Source organism: Coregonus clupeaformis, chromosome 29 (genome assembly GCF_020615455.1).
Source record: "Coregonus clupeaformis isolate EN_2021a chromosome 29, ASM2061545v1, whole genome shotgun sequence".
In the NCBI taxonomy this organism is placed as follows: domain Eukaryota; kingdom Metazoa; phylum Chordata; class Actinopteri; order Salmoniformes; family Salmonidae; genus Coregonus; species Coregonus clupeaformis.
In genome coordinates, this window is record NC_059220.1 from 45,310,678 (window position 1) to 45,327,771 (window position 17,094).

The 17,094-nt window shown below is 43.5% G+C and overlaps 1 pseudogene; it reads right to left on the minus strand.

Annotated features, from left to right (window-relative positions):
• Positions 1 to 1,478: 1,478 nt before the first annotated feature.
• On the minus strand, positions 1,479 to 10,235 carry LOC121544492 (annotated as a pseudogene).
• Positions 10,236 to 17,094: the final 6,859 nt, after the last annotated feature.

The window sequence follows — 17,094 nt, forward strand, 5'->3', positions numbered from 1 at the left end:
TGTAATTTTCATCATAGGTACATGTCAACTATGACAGACAAAATGAGAAGAAAAAAATCCAGAAAATCACATTGTAGGATTTTTAATGAATTTATTTGCAAATTATGGTGGAAAATAAGTATTTGGTCAATAACAAAAGTTTCTCAATACTTTGTTATATACCCTTTGTTGGCAATGACACAGGTCAAACGTTTTCTGTAAGTCTTCACAAGGTTTTCACACACTGTTGCTGGTATTTTGGCCCATTCCTCCATGCAGATCTCCTCTAGAGCAGTGATGTTTTGGGGCTGTCGCTGGGCAACACGGACTTTCAACTCCCTCCAAAGATTTTCTATGGGGTTGAGATCTGGAGACTGGCTAGGCCACTCCAGGACCTTGAAATGCTTCTTACGAAGCCACTCCTTCGTTGCCCGGGCGGTGTGTTTGGGATCATTGTCATGCTGAAAGACCCAGCCACGTTTCATCTTCAATGCCCTTGCTGATGGAAGGAGGTTTTCACTCAAAATCTCACGATACATGGCCCCATTCATTCTTTCCTTTACACGGATCAGTCGTCCTGGTCCCTTTGCAGAAAAACAGCCCCAAAGCATGATGTTTCCACCCCCATGCTTCACAGTAGGTATGGTGTTCTTTGGATGCAACTCAGCATTCTTTGTCCTCCAAACACGACGAGTTGAGTTTTTACCAAAAAGTTATATTTAGGTTTCATCTGACCATATGACATTCTCCCAATCCTCTTCTGGATCATCCAAATGCACTCTAGCAAACTTCAGACGGGCCTGGACATGTACTGGCTTAAGCAGGGGGACACGTCTGGCACTGCAGGATTTGAGTCCCTGGCGGCGTAGTGTGTTACTGATGGTAGGCTTTGTTACTTTGGTCCCAGCTCTCTGCAGGTCATTCACTAGGTCCCCCCGTGTGGTTCTGGGATTTTTGCTCACCGTTCTTGTGATCATTTTGACCCCACGGGGTGAGATCTTGCGTGGAGCCCCAGATCGAGGGGAGATTATCAGTGGTCTTGTATGTCTTCCATTTCCTAATAATTGCTCCCACAGTTGATTTCTTCAAACCAAGCTGCTTACCTATTGCAGATTCAGTCTTCCCAGCCTGGTGCAGGTCTACAATTTTGTTTCTGGTGTCCTTTGACAGATCTTTGGTCTTGGCCATAGTGGAGTTTGGAGTGTGACTGTTTGAGGTTGTGGACAGGTGTCTTTTATACTGATAACAAGTTCAAACAGGTGCCATTAATACAGGTAACGAGTGGAGGACAGAGGAGCCTCTTAAAGAAGAAGTTACAGGTCTGTGAGAGCCAGAAATCTTGCTTGTTTGTAGGTGACCAAATACTTATTTTCCACCATAATTTGCAAATAAATTCATAAAAAATCCTACAATGTGATTTTCAGGATTTTTTTCTCTCAATTTGTCTGTCATAGTTGACGTGTACCTATGATGAAAATGACAGGCCTCTCTCATCTTTTTAAGTGGGAGAACTTGCACAATTGGTGGCTGACTAAATACTTTTTTCCCCACTGTACATACTACACAACACAAGCTCAGAGACAGTGAATCAGCAGCCTCCCCAGGTCAGTCATGACACGTGATCCGTCTTCTGCTTGGTGGATTTTATGAATCCCTGGATAAAACGAACACTTCAAGGAGTTGAGGAACAACAATGTGGAAAAAGCATAATTTAATTATGTACAGTCAGGTCCAAAATTATTTGTACCCTTGATAAAGATGAGAAAAAAAGACAATGCAAATACTGTGTACAAAAAATTAGAAACACCTCTTTCCATGACAGACTGACCAGGTGAATGCTATGATCCCTTACTGATGTCACTTGTTAAATCCACTTCAAAATCAGTGTTTGAAGGGGAGGAGACCGGTTAAAGAAGGATTTTTGACAATTGATACATGGATTGTGTATGTGTGCCATTCATAGGGTGAATGGGTAAGACAATATTTAAGTGCCTTTGAACGGGGTATGGCAGTATGTGCCAGGCGCACCTGTTTGAGTGTGTAAAAATGTATGCGCACATGACTAAGTCGCTTTGGATAAAAGCGTCTGCTAAATGGCATATTATTATTATTATTAAGAACAGCAACGCTGCTGGGTTTTTCACGCTCAACAGTTTCCCGTGTGTATCAAGAATGGTCCACCTCCCAAAGGACATCCATCCAACTTGACAAATGTGGGATGCATTGGAGTCAACATGGGCCAGCATCCCTGTGGAACGCTTTCAACACCTTGTAGAGTCCATGCCCCGATGAAATGAGGCTGTTCTGAGGGCAAAAGGGGGTGCAACTCAATATTAGGAAGGTGTTCCTAATGTTTTCTACACTTGTAGATTGTATGCAAAAAAATAAGGGGCCATTTATTTTACTAACAATATCAGATAAAGAGATTTTGTTTCACAAGTAAACATTTTCTCAAAAAGATAGGGGTCAATTATTGCCACTCCTGTTTTCAATACCTCACCATGCGAGGATAACGGCACAGCTTTTTTCTAAGATGTTCTATGAGATTGGAGAACATATTGGGAGGGAACTTAACAAAGAGCTCTATTTTCATGTCATCTGAACATTGCACCAGTTCCAATCCAAGTGCCAATGCTGTTTAGCAAACTCCAGGCATTTACATTTGTTGGATGGCATGAAAATAAAGCTTGTTGGCCATGCACACCAGTGGTGGGTTTGGCGTTGAAATAAGGATGCACAAGCAGAAAAGAACACCATACCTACTGTAAAATATGGTGGTGGATCCTTGATGTTATGAGGCTATTTTGCTTCTACTGGTCCAGGGGCCCTTGTTAAGGTCAACAGCATCATGAACTTTACCCAGTACCAGGACATTTTAGGCCAAGACCTGGTTGCCTTTGACTGGAGGCTGAAACTTGGCCACAAGTGAATCTTCCAGCAAGCCAATAACCCTAAGCACACACGTCCACAAATAAATAGTTAATTGACCACAAAATCAACGTTTTGCAATGGCCATCTCAGTCTCCGCACTTGAAGCCCATTGAAAACCTGTGGTTCGAATTCACGAGGGCAGTCTTTCTCTGCGCAATTGTATTAGTATAACAATATAATAAAAATAGCATACAACATTGCTCACTCAGTATTTATGTTATTCATTTTATAAAGTATTTTTTTGCCAATAAATTGACCGGACTATATCTAGGCTATGGGAGAGAAAAGAGGCCATGTGGTATGAAAAGCAATATTCAAAACATATTCAAAATGCATCACGATCAAGCATTTTAAAACATCCAACAATTAAAGGATACATGTTTGAGTTCATCCACTTTGCCATAGTACACAAAGTCAGCATCCTTGCCCTCTGCAGCCGAGACCACTGTAGCAAAAGCCTGCAAATACATACAAATTCACTCGGTTTCTCTCAGTCAATATATACACTGAACAAAAATATCAACGCAATATGTAAAGTGTTGGTTCCATGTTTCATGGGCTGAAATAAAAGGTCACAGAAATGTTCCATACGCACAAAAAGCTTATTTCGATGAAATTCTGTGTACAACTTTGTTTACATCCCTATTAGTGAGCATTTCTCCTTTGCCAAGATAATCCATATACCTGACTGGTGTGGCATATCAAGAAGCTGATTAAACAGCATGATCATTACACAGGTGCACCTTGTGCTGAGGACAATTAAAGGCCACTCTAAAATGTGCAGTTTTGTCACAACACAATGCCACAGATGTCTCAAGTTTTGAGGGAGCGTGCAATTGGCATGCTGACTGAAGGAATGTTAACCAGAGCTGTTGTAAGAGAATTGAATGTTAATTTCTCTACCATAAGCCGCCTCCAACGTCGTTTTAGAGAATTTGGCAATACGTCCAACCGGCCTCACAACCGCAGACCACGTGTAACCACGCCAGCCCAGGACCTCCACATCCAGCTTCTTCACCTGCGGGATAGTCTGAGACCAGCCATCCGAAAAACTGATGAAACTGTGGGTTTGCACAACCGAATAATTTCTGCATAAACTGTCAGAAATTGTCTCAGGGAAGCTTATCTGTGTGCTCATCGTCCTCACCAGGGTCTTGACCTTACTGCAGTTCGGCGTCTTAACCGGCTTCAGTGGGGAAATGCTCACCTTCGATGGCCACTGGCACGCTGGAGAAGTGTGCTCTTCACAGATGAATCCCGGTTTCAACTGTACAGGGCAGATGGCAGACAGCGTGTATGGCGTTGTGTCGGCGAGCGGTTTGTCGCATCCAATGATCTGTACACAATTCCTGGAAGCTAAAAATGTCCCAGTTCTTCCATGGCCTGCATACTCATCAGACATGTCACCACACCATTGAGCACATTTGGGATGCTCTGGATCGACATGTACGACAGCGTGTTCCAGTTCCCGCCAATATCCAGCAACTTCGCACATCCATTGAAGAGGAGTAGGTCAACATTCCACAGGCCACAATCAACAGCCTGATCAACTCTATGCGAATGAGATGTGTCGTGCTCCATGAGGCAAATGGTGGTCACAACAGATACTGACTGGTTTTCTGATCCACGCTCCTACCTTTTTTTTAAGGTATCTGTGACCAACAGATGCATATCTGCATTCCCAGTCATGTGAAATCCATAGATTAGGGCCTAATGCATTTATTTCAATTGACTGATTTCCTTATATGAACTGTAACTCAGTAAAATCTTTGAAATTGTTGCATGTTACATTTATATTTTTGTTCAGTAAAGAATACCAACAATGGTGTTTCATTTGATTCTTTATAAAAAACCTACCTCCAACCAGTCCTACAGGTTGATGACCCTCCCACACTCCAGATGGAGTTTGTACACAATGCAGATGTCTGGAGCCGCATTGGAGACTGTCCCGTCCTCGGTCCGCAGGTTTTCATTCTGAACCACACAACATTAGCATCAGTATCAGCTGCTGTTGTAGCTTCAACACTTAAAGCTTTGGCTGATACTCAGCTGTCTAAAGAGACTTGGCTTATCTCCTTTCCTTTTGCTTCATCTGCACTGATCTGAAAGAATTGTGAACAGGTGAAAGTAAGCCCAATGATAGTAGTCCACCATATTGCTTACACCCATCAAGTCTTTCCAGATTAGGGAGAGGATATGAGGAAAGGAGTTTACTAGACACTATTGAGACAAAGCCTCTCAGTGGTAAGTTGTTTACCTTCAGGTAATGGTAGGGGTTGCTGAGGGCAGTCTGGATGGCGGTGCGGGGTGTGGCGTTGAGGTGGGGTCTCAGGACAGCAGAGGAGCTGTAGTAGCACACCTCATACAGCGACTGGGATTCGGGTGGGGGCACTACATATCAGAAGTGTATTCAATCGTTTTCTTTCTCTTACATTACAAAAATGTTACCTTTTGCAGTTGGAACAGGCCTGTTTTCTTCTGGAGGCCTTTCCCTGGAGAAGATATGTCCTCCCCAGCTGCACCCTCTGCAGCAGCAACATCTGATAGGGTAGAAGCAATCAAAAAGTAAGTTATTTTAATGTGTCAGAGATCCATTTAAATGGTCAAGGTAAAAAACTCTCATCATCATTGCTACTTACTGTCCGGCTGGTCAAATTTGGCGAGTAAATCCTCCAGTTGGAGCAGTGCAGCTCTCATTTTCTTGGTCTTGCCAGGTTTCAGGTTTTGCAGCGCTGCTACAAGTTCATCTTTGGCCATCATCCTGGGGTGGAACGTAGAGTGTTCTCAAAAGAAAGGAGAGCAAACAAACTGAACTTTCTTATCTTGGCAGGTAACCGAGTAAATTACAACTTGTACAGAACTTTGAAATATGTTTCATAAAGCAATGTTTGTGCTTTATATCAACGTTAAACAACAATTTGGGAATCCATCATTACCTCAGAAATTGCATGGCAGACGCATCCTCTTCATTCTCCCAGACATTCTTCTCCAGACAGGATATGTGCAGTTCCCTTATCTGAAAATAGAGACATGTGTAGAACAGGCGAGACAGTCGGTGCCATGCTCTACAATTACATTCCTAACATATTATGTATTATTTCAATGGCAACCTTGATATACAAAATGTTCAAACCTGTTTCCCCAGAGGGTATTTGGATAGAGAAGATGTTAGACTGTGGAGACAACTCAGAATGGGGTAGTAGTTCTTATGGTATTTGCGAAGAACTTTCAGTCGTTTCTGACACACTTTCTAAAAGGAGTGGCAGGACACACAATCACCCAAGACCAGTGTCAATACATTACGTTAAGCGCATAATTCAGTCTTGTCAATATGAGGTTCAGTACCTCTCAACACCACTCAATAATATTTACCTTACAATTTTTTATACAGACAAACCACACAACATTTAAATAATGTTACTCAACCATCATATGGGTAGAAGAGTGTGTGTGTTGGGGACTCGTTGGCCTGCGTGTGTGTGTGTGTGTGACAGTCACCTCATGAAGGAGCGCAGCTGTTGGATCCTCTCTACATCCCGGCGGCTGAGCCCAGTGGCGTGGCCCAGGGCCTCCTCCTTCTTACAGCACAGCACGCTCAGAGGCTGGCTGTGGAAGTGCTCCAGCAGAGATAACTGGGGAGGGGTCCCCAAGGTCAACACACACACAAACAAACTTGAGAACAAGCAATGCAAAAGATAAGGTAACTATTCACAGGAATACACAGTCCAAAATAATACATCCAGCCCACATATCTCAAAGTTAGTCTTTGAAAGACACTACAGAGCACAATCAACATTCGGTGTTCAGTCAGTCAGTTAAACATCAGTTAAAGGAGAATTCCATTTCAGCACATTTGAACAGTTCTAAAATAATCACACCAACAATCAGAGGGCAGTCCTCACCAGAAGGCCTTTGATGAAGTTGCGTACAGAGAAGTCGTGGAAGAGGAAGATGCTGACCAGCACCTGCAGCACCTTGCCACTGGGCTTAAAGGGAAACAGTGGGGTCAGGATCACCTTGAGACATAGGGGAAAAGCAATACTCACATTAAAGTCTGAATTCTAACTTGAGATAGACATGTGCAACTAAAAAATCATGCCATCATCAATGGGGGTCTTGAGTGAAAATGTGCGTTATGTGCGTTGATCTCTAGTTGGTATTCAACTGCAACTTTAGAACCCTATTGGGTTTAGGAATAGGGCACAGAGGAGCATGAGCACTATGTGTCCAATACAACTACACTACCAGTCAAAAGTTTGGACACACCTACTCATTCAAGGGTTTTTCTTTATTTTTACTATTTTCTACATTGTAGAATAATAGTGAAGACATCAAAACTATGGAATCATGTAGTAAACAAAAAAGTGTTAAACAAATCTAAATATATTTTATATTTGAGATTCTTCAAATAGCCACCCTTTGCCTTGATGACAGCTTTGCACACTCTTGGCATTCTCTCAACCAGCTTCATGAGGTAGTCACCTGGAATGCATTTCAATTAACAGGTGTGCCTTCTTAAAAGTTAATTTGTGGAATTTCTTTCCTTCTTAATGCGTTTGAGCCAATCAGTTGTGTTGTGACAAGGTGGGGGGGGGTATACAGAAGATAGCCCTATTAGGTAAAAGACCAAGTCCATATTATGGCAAGAACAGCTCAAATAAGCAAAGAGAAACAACAGTCCATCATTACTTTAAGACATGAAGGTCAGTCAATCTGGAAAATCTCAAGAACTTTGAAAGTTTCTTCAAGTGCAGTCGCAAAAACCATCAAGCGCTATGATGAAACTGGCTCTCATGAGGACCGCCACAGGAATGGAAGACCCAGAGTTACCTCTGCTGCTGAGGATAAGTTCATTAGTTACCAGCCTCAGAAATTGCAGCCCAAATAAATGCTTCACAGAGTTCAAGTAACAGACATCTCAACATCAACTGTTCAGAGGAGACTGTGTGAATCAGGCCTTCATGGTCGAATTGCTGCAAAGAAACCACTACTAAAGGACACCAATAAGAAGAAGAGACCTGCTTGGGCCAAGAAACACGAGCAATGGACATTAGACCGGTGGAGATCTGTCCTTTGGTTTGGAGTCCAAATCTGAGATTTTTGGTTCCAACCGCCATGTCTTTGTGAGATGCGATGTGGGTGAACGGATGATCTCTGCATGTGTAGTTCTCACCGTAAAGCATGGAGGAGGAGGTGTTATGGTGTGGGGGTGCTTTGCTGATGACACTGTTATTTATTTAGAATTCAAGGCACACTTAACCAGCATGGCTACCACAGCATTCTGCAGCGATACGCCATCCCATCTGTTTTGGGCTTAGTGGGACTATCATTTGTTTTTCAACAGGACAATGACCCAACACACCTCCAGGCTGTGTTAGGGCTATTTTACCAAGAAGGAGAGTGATGGAGTGCTGCATCAGATGACCTGGCCTCCACAATCCCCCGACCTCAACCCAATTGAGATGGTTTGGGATGAGTCGGACAGCAGAGTGAAGGAAAAGCAGCCAACAAGTGCTCAGCATATGTGGGAACTCCTTCAAGACTGTTGGAAATGCATTCCAGGTGAAGCTGGTTGAGAGAATGCCAAGAGCAAATGTGACAGTTTTACATAAAAGCCTCATATTAGTCCTTAATCGAGTGCAGTAGCTTCGTACCTGTGTTACGCTCTTGTACCGGTCACAGAGCGTGCCAAGGGAGCAGTGCACCCTCTTCTGGTTAACATTGGTACTGTGTTGCTCAGGCTCATCCTCAACATCCACTGACACACCAGTACCCATCAGTCTCTCTAGAACCCTCTGCATCAGGTGCTTCAGGGCTGAGGACAGAACGAAATGAAAATATTATGAATTGAGTTAGGTAGTATCCACGTGTCATAATAAAAAAGGCATGCACATACACAGGGCCCCGTGTAGCTCAGTTGGTAGAGCATGGCGCTTGCAACGCCAGGGTTGTGGGTTCGATTCCCACGGGGGGCCAGTATGAAAAATGTATGCACTCACTAACTGTAAGTCGCTCTGGATAAGAGCATCTGCTAAATGACTAAAATGTCAAATGTTATTAGATCAAAGTATAAATAAATCAAATCTACCCAATTACCAACCTCAAATAGCCATAATATCTGTTGTACAAATTCCCTTGTTGCCTAATAATAGAAATAAGATGTATTTGTCAAGTACCACATACATGGGACTGACCTGCACACTCTTTGGCTTGTATGGAGACAACAAAAGGAGTCACCAACTGCTGCAGCTGGTCAGAGAGGCTCTGGAAGGTCATTTCATGATCTGGCACATTCACTCCTACACAGGAAGAAGAGAGGAGACAGGCAGTTACTTAGTTAATCCCTATCCCATAGACAACATATCAAAATACACTAATTTAGGCATATCGCATGAGCCCTGTTCATACCAAAGACTTTTGCATGTGCACCCTATCTTTTGAGTAACATGCCAAGCACTAGAGCAGCTGTGGGAATCTCATTGGCTCTCATATGTGATGCCCAGTCATCCATGCCAAGCTGGAAAGTGGAGGCACTCTTTCTAATAAACTCTTCATGCCTGATAAAAGCTTGTAACTTTTCAGTGAGGTAAAACATTCACAACGTTACAGATAGAAATGTAATAAATAGAGCCGACACAATTCCCTATTCTGCATGACAGACAACTATATCTGTTCAATATAATATATTTATATCGTAACGTTGCTTCCTCCTAAACAGGGCACTGCTGACTGGCATAAGCACAATGATGGCAATGCCCAATGTTGAGAGGATAATGAACTGAGTGCAGGTAGACTCTCACCTCTGTCTGCCTTCATTTTCTTCCATAATGTATGCTGTTCTCTGTGTCCTCACTGCCATGAGCGAAATAATCCTCTGGAGAACAGACACACACGCACGCGCGATAAATACAAATGGCACTGGCAGTCAATACTACAGGATACTTTGAATATTCCGTTTTCACAAAACAAAGTATACATATTATTCAAATACTATTGTTTAAATATGTCCAGCGACCCTGATAGTTATCTATTAGATCACTCACCCACAGTTGGTCTCTTCTTTTCCTTTTTGGCACTGGGCTTGAACACAAAGCAACCCTAGCCATGCGGGGAATGTACACATGATGACACGATGATTGTGACTTCAGTGGGCTGACAACAAGCAATAACTTAACAAACAAGTATTGTGGCTAGATAACAAATGATAGGTAAGGCTAAAGTTAGTAAACCAGCTGACATACGTGGGAAAGATGTACACATCACGTCACCCCGCTCCTCCGCACACTCCACTGGCTTCCAGTTGAAGCTCGCATCTGCTACAAGACCATGGTGCTTGCCTACGGAGCTGTGAGGAGAACGGCACCTCCGTACCTTCAGGCTCTGATCAGTCCCTACACCCAAACGAGGGCATTGTGTTCATCCACCTCTGGCCTGCTGGCCCCCCTACCTCTGCGGAAGCACAGTTCCCGCTTAGCCCAGTCAAAACTGTTCGCTGCTCTGGCACCCCAATGGTGGAACAAGCTCCCTCACGACGCCAGGACAGCGGAGTCACTCACCACCTTCCGGAGACACTTGAAACCCTACAATTTTTAGGGCCTTCATCTGACACTGCCTGGTATAGGTCCTGGATGGCAGGGAGCTCGGCCCCAGTGATGTACTAGGCCCCCCCCCCAACAAAAAAAACATTGTAAAGTGGTTGTCCCACTGGCTATCATAAGGTGAATGCACCAATTTGTAAGTCGCTCTGGATAAGAGCGTCTGCTAAATGACGAAAATGTAAAAAAAAATTGGCAAGATGGCGTATTCGGAGAGAGTGGTGAACTAAGGAAATCTCAATAAAAATAAACTCATTAGTTTACGTTTGAAACCGATGAAGTTGTCATTTCCAGCCGAAATGTGACTGTCTCAGACAGACTATATTCTGTAAGATATTATTTATTATTTGACAAACCGATTGTAAGGAGCCCCTTAGGGGTCATGGTAGAGGAGAAAAAACGACCAGACTAATCCAATTCCCTCATTTCTTAAAATCCATTCCCTCTGATTTTGTATTCGTTCCCTCAGATTCTTTTTTGTTTTAAATCGACAACGCCTCTTCCCCTTCAGATTCAGCATGTGCCCTCAGATCCTCAAAAAGTTATACAGCTGCATCATTGAGAGCATCTTGACTGGCTGCATCACCACTTGGTATAGCAACTGTTTGGCATTCGACCGCAAGGCGCTAGAAGGTAGTGCGTACGGCCTAGTACATCACTGGGGCGGAGCTCCCTGCCATCCAGGATCTATACCAGGCAGTGTCAGAGGAAGGCCCTAAAAATTGTCAAAGACTCTAGCCACCCAAGTCATAGACTGTTCTCTCTGCTAAGATTTGAATGGAGAAAGCTGATCTGAGAGCAGCGCTCCCTTTCTTTCGATCCTATTAGGATCGACACATGCCCCAACTTCGCACTTAGAGACCGTTCGTTTTGCATGGTGTTTTGGGAAACGCATGTTACATCTTTGGCCGTTGTTGGGAAGATGCATGTTAAAACACTTGTAATTTTATTGTATTTATTTTTATTTCACCTTTATTTAACCAGGTAAGCCAGTTGAGAACAAGTTCTCATTTACAACGTCGACCTGGCCAAGATAAAGCAAAGCAGTGCGATAAAAACAACAACACAGAGTTACATATGGGGTAAACAAAACATAAAGTCAAAAATACTACAGAAAATATATATATACAGTGTGTGCGAATGTAGTAAGTTATGGAGGTAAGGCAATAAATAGGCCATAGTGCAAAATAGTTACAATTTCGTATTAACACTGGAATTATAGATGTGCAAAAGATGATGTGCAAATAGAGAAACTGGGGTGCAAAATAAATAACAATATGGGGATGAGGTAGTTGAGTGGGCTAATTTCATAATGGCTGTGTACAGGTGCAGTGATCGGTAAGCTGCTCTGACAACTGATGCATAAAGTTAGTGAGGGAGATAAGAGTCTCCAGCTTCAGAGATTTTTGCAGTTCGTTCCAGTCATTGGCAGCAGTGAACTGGAAGGAATGGCGGCCAAAGGAGGTGTTGGCTTTGGGGATGACCAATGAGATATACCTGCTGGAGCGCTGACTACGGATGGGTGTTGCTATGGTGACCAGTGAGCTAAGATAAAACGGGATTTGCCTAGCAGTGATTTATAGATGACCTGGAGCCAGTGGGTTTGGCGATGAATATGTAGTGAGGGCCAGCCAACAAGAGCGTACAGGTCACAATGGTGGGTAGTATATGGGGCTTTGGTGACAAAACGGATGGCACTGTGATAGACTATATCCAATTTGCTGAGTAGAGTGTTGGAGGCTATTTTGTAAATGACATCGCCGAAGTCAAGGATCGGTAGGATAGTACGTTTTACGAGGGCATGTTTGGCAGCATGAGTGAAGGAGGCTTTGTTGCGAAATAGGAAGCCGATTCTAGATCTAACTTTTGATTGGAGATGCTTAATGTGAGTCTGGAAGGAGAGTTTACAATCTAACCAGACACCTAGGTATTTGTAGTTGTCCACATACTCTAGGTCAGACCCGCCGAGAGTAGTGATTCTAGTCGGGTGGGCGGGTGCAAGCAGTGTTCGGTTGAAGAGCATGCATTTATTTTTACTAGTGTTTAAGAGCAGTTGGAGGCTACGGAAAGAGTGTTGTATGGCGTTGAAGCTTGTTTGGAGGTTTGTTAACACAGTGTCCAATGAAGGGCCAGATGTATACAAAATGGTGTCGTCCGCATAGAGGTGGATCCGAGCGTCACCAGCAGCAAGAGCGACAGAGTCGGCCCGAGAATTGAACCCTGTGGCACCCCCATAGAGACGGCAGGCAACAGGCCCTCCGATTTGACACATTGAACTCTATCTGAGAAGTAGTTGATGAACCAGGCGAGGCAGTCATTAGAGAAACCAAGGCTATTTAGTCTGCCAATAAGAATGCGGTGGTTGACAGAGTCGAAAGCCTTGGCCAGGTCGATGAAGATGGCTGCGCAGTACTGTCTTTTATCGATCGCGGTTATAATATCGTTTAGGACCTTGAGCGTGGCTGAGGTGCACCCATGACCAGCTCGGAAAAACCAGATTGCATAGCGGAGAAGGTACGGTGGGATTCGAAATGGTCGGTGATCTGTTTGTTAACTTGGCTTTCAAATACTTTCGAAAGGCAGGGCAGGATGGATATAGGTCTGTAACAGTTTGGATCTAGAGTGTCACCCCCTTTGAATCTCTGGGGATCTCAGACGTTACGAAAGAGAGGTTGAACAGGCTAGTAATAGGGGTTGCGACAATTTCGGCGGCTAATTTTAGGAAGAAAGGGTCCAGATTGTCTAGCCCAGCTTATTTGTAGGGGTCCAGATTTTTCAGCTCTTTCAGAACATCAGCTGTCTGAATTTGTGTGAAGGAGAAGCGGTGGGGGCACGGGCAAGTTGCAGCGGAGGGTGCAGAGCTGGTGGCCGTGGGGTAGTGGTAGCCAGGTGGAAAGCATGGCCAGCCGTAGCAAAATGCTTGTTGAAATTCTCGATGATTGTAGATTTATCGTTGGTGACAGTGTTTCCTTGTAAGCCTAAATTCCATCGCTATCGGGAAACAGGGCCCTGGACATACATTTTTGCCAACACATGGCTCACCTTTTTTTAACCAGCTAAACAGCTGCTTTTCGCGAAAACAAATTGGGAGTTACCTTTTTCAAGCTAATAGGCTATGTATGTGTGTACAGTCGTGGTCAAAAGTTTTGAGAATGACACAATTATTGGTCTTCACAAAGTTTGCTGCTTCAGTGTTTTCCTATTCCCCCTCAGGAGACTAAAAAGATTTGGCATGGGTCCTCAGATCCTCAAAAAATTCTACAGCTGCACCATCGAGAGCATCCTGACTGGTTGCATCACCGCCTGGTATGGCAACTGCTTGGCCTCTGACCGCAAGGCACTACAGAGGGTAGTGCGTACGGCCCAGTACATCACTGGGGCAAAGCTCCCTGCCATTCAGGACCTCTATACCAGGCGGTGTCAGAGGAAGGCCCTCAAAATTGTCAAAGACTCCAGCCACCCTAGTCATAGACTGTTCTCTCTGCTACCGCACGACCAAGCGGTACCGGAGTGCCAAGTCTAGGTCCAAAAGACTTCTCAACAGCTTCTACCCCCAAGCCATAAGACTCCTGAACAGCTAATCATGGCTACCCGGACTATTTGCACTGCCCCCACCCCATCCTTTTTACGCTGCTGCTACTCTGTTAAGTATTTATGCATAGTCACTTTAACTCTACCCACATGTACATATTACCTCAACTACCTCAACTAGCCGGTGCCCCCGCACATTGACTCTGCAACGGTACCCCCCTGTATATATAGCCTCCCTACTGTCACTTTATTTTACTGTATATATAGCCTCCCTACTGTCACTTTATTTTACTTCTGCTCTTTTTTTCTCAACACTTTTTTTGTTGTTGTTTTATTCTTACTTTTTTTGTTTAAAATAAATGCACTGTTGGTTAAGGGCTGTAAGTAAGCATTTCACTGTAATGTCTGCACCTGTTGTATTCGGCGAATGTGACCAATAAAATTTGATTTGATTTGATTTGTTTTTAGATATTGTTGTCAGATGTTACTATGGTATAATGAAGTATAATTACAAGCATTCCATAAGTGTCAAAGGCTTTTATTGACAATTACATTACGTTTATGCAAAGAGTCAATATTTGCAGTGTTGACCTTTCTTTTTCAAGACCTCTGCAATCCGCCCTGGCATGCTGTCAATTAACTTCTGGGCCACATCCTGACTGATGGCAGCCCACTCTTGCATAATCAATGCTTGGAGTTTGTCAGAATTTGTGGGGTTTTGTTTGTCCACCTGCCTTTTGAGGATTGACCACAAGTTCTCAATGGGATTAAGGTCTGAGGAGTTTCCTGGCCATGGACCCAAAATGTCGATGTTTTGTTCCCCGAGCCACTTAGTTATCACTTTTGCCTTATGGCAAGGTGCTCCATCATGCTGGAAAAGGCATTGTTCGTCACCAAACTGTTCTTGGATGGTTGGGAGAAGTTGCTCTCGGAGGATGTGTTGGTACCATTCTTTATTCATGGCTGTGTTCTTAGGCAAAATTGTGAGTGAGCCCACTTCCTTGGCTGAGAAGCAACCCCACACATGAATGGTCTCAGGATGCTTTACTGTTGGCATGACACAGGACTGATGGTAGCCCTGGACTTTCTTGGGCGCCCTGAAGCCTTCTTCACAACAATTGAACCTCTCTCTTTGAAGTTCTTGATGATCCGATAAATGGTTGATTTAGGTGCAATCTTACTAGCAGCAATATCCTTGCCTGTGAAGCCCTTTTTGTGCAAAGCAATGATGACGGCACGTGTTTCCTTGCAGGTAACCATGGTTAACAGAGGAAGAACAATTATTTCAAGCACCACCCTCCTTTTAAAGCTTCCAGTCTGTTATTCTAACTCAATCAGCATGACAGAGTGATCTCCAGCCTTGTCCTCGTCAACACTCTCACCCGTGTTAACGAGAGAATCATTGACATGATGTCAGCTGGTCCTTTTGTGGAAGGGCTGAAATGCAGTGGAAATGTTTTGGGGGGATTAAGTTCATTTTCATGGCAAAGAGGGACTTTGCAATTAATTGCAATTCATCTGATCACTCTTCATAACATTCTGGAGTATATGCAAATTGCCATCATAAAAACTGAGGCAGCAGACTTTGTGAAAAGTAATATTTGTGTCATTCTCAAAACTTTTGACCACAACTGTACAGTATGTCCCATATCTCTCTTCCACTGGAGGCATTTCTCATCCTGTGACTCGCCAATCTGTTTAAATTTTGTCATTGTACTCTTCCTGGACACACAGACCATCTCTTTTTGGCCCCATCATGATGTATGACAAGCGCATTACGAAACATTGGTGTACACATACATTTTGAATATGCCCTTAAAATGGTGGCACCTGCCATGGCCATTGTACACTTATTTGCGCATTCTGAAGCCTCTTCCTTGTTCCTGTCCTCTGTAGCTCAGCTGGTAGAGCACGGCGCTTGTAACGCCAAGATTCCAGAAATCTTGGGGCTGACTTTTTCCACTCAAACTTTATCACATGAACACTCTTTCAGTACTGAGGGACTTGTGTGTTGCAGTATAAAGTCCACCATGTTACTGGTCAATCCTCTACACGCCGCAGTCACAATATTTAGTGCTTGCTTGATAACAACTTGTGACAAACCTGGAACATGCATTTTGCAACACATTTGCAATGATAAACTTTGTATGTGCCACATAAAATGGGCTTCATCAGTTACTTCATAGTCAAAAGAAAAAAACGGTATAAATTATCTAGGCTGCAATTGTCACTATGATCAACTGAAGATATTAAATGTAGCCTACAAATGTGAGCCTGTAGGACTTGTGCAACACTGTTTTCTATGATAAGTCTATGAAGAGTGTAATGATTCATACCAGGATAAACAAACAATCAAACAAAAGTTCACCTGTAACTGCATGGCCTATTGCATTGACAAGTTAGCTGTAGATAGCTTTGTTGTTCAAATGTAGAGCACTTCAACTAAAGTGATCACCACATAGTTATTGTCACCTACAGCCGATGATGCACCAAAAACCGGTGCGTGTAGCGGGTTAATTCTGGCGGCTGGTCATCTGTCACTGGGTCCCTGAATAGGCCTCTCGGTGCTTTCCTGAACAGACACTATTGGTAATTCTGGGGGTCGAGACAGCCGCAGCACATCTTTTCGTTCTTTACTCTTTCCCTCACAAAACAGCTGATTCTTTCCACATCATTGGTACTTCTTTTATATTTGAGTAGAAGATTGCGACAGCAGCCACATACTGCTTTTGAAAACCCAATCGCTCTGCATGACAGGTCCTGTTATCTTTTCTAAAGCCAGTGTGTAGTCCAATCGCAATGAAGACGATTTACCTTGCAAAAGGTTATGTTTCTTCCTGTTAAAGTCGTATGGTTCACCACAAACACACCTACATTAACATATTTTGATGGGGTTTTAAATCTGCGACTTCACGGCCATCCTCACACAGTTGCACCTATGACACTAATCTAGTAACTTCCCCAGGCATCCGTCCAAACAAGGCTTTTGATTGGTTTGACATATTGCAAGGCATCACTGATTTACACTGGGCTCCCACCCCTTTTTTAGCTGATTTTG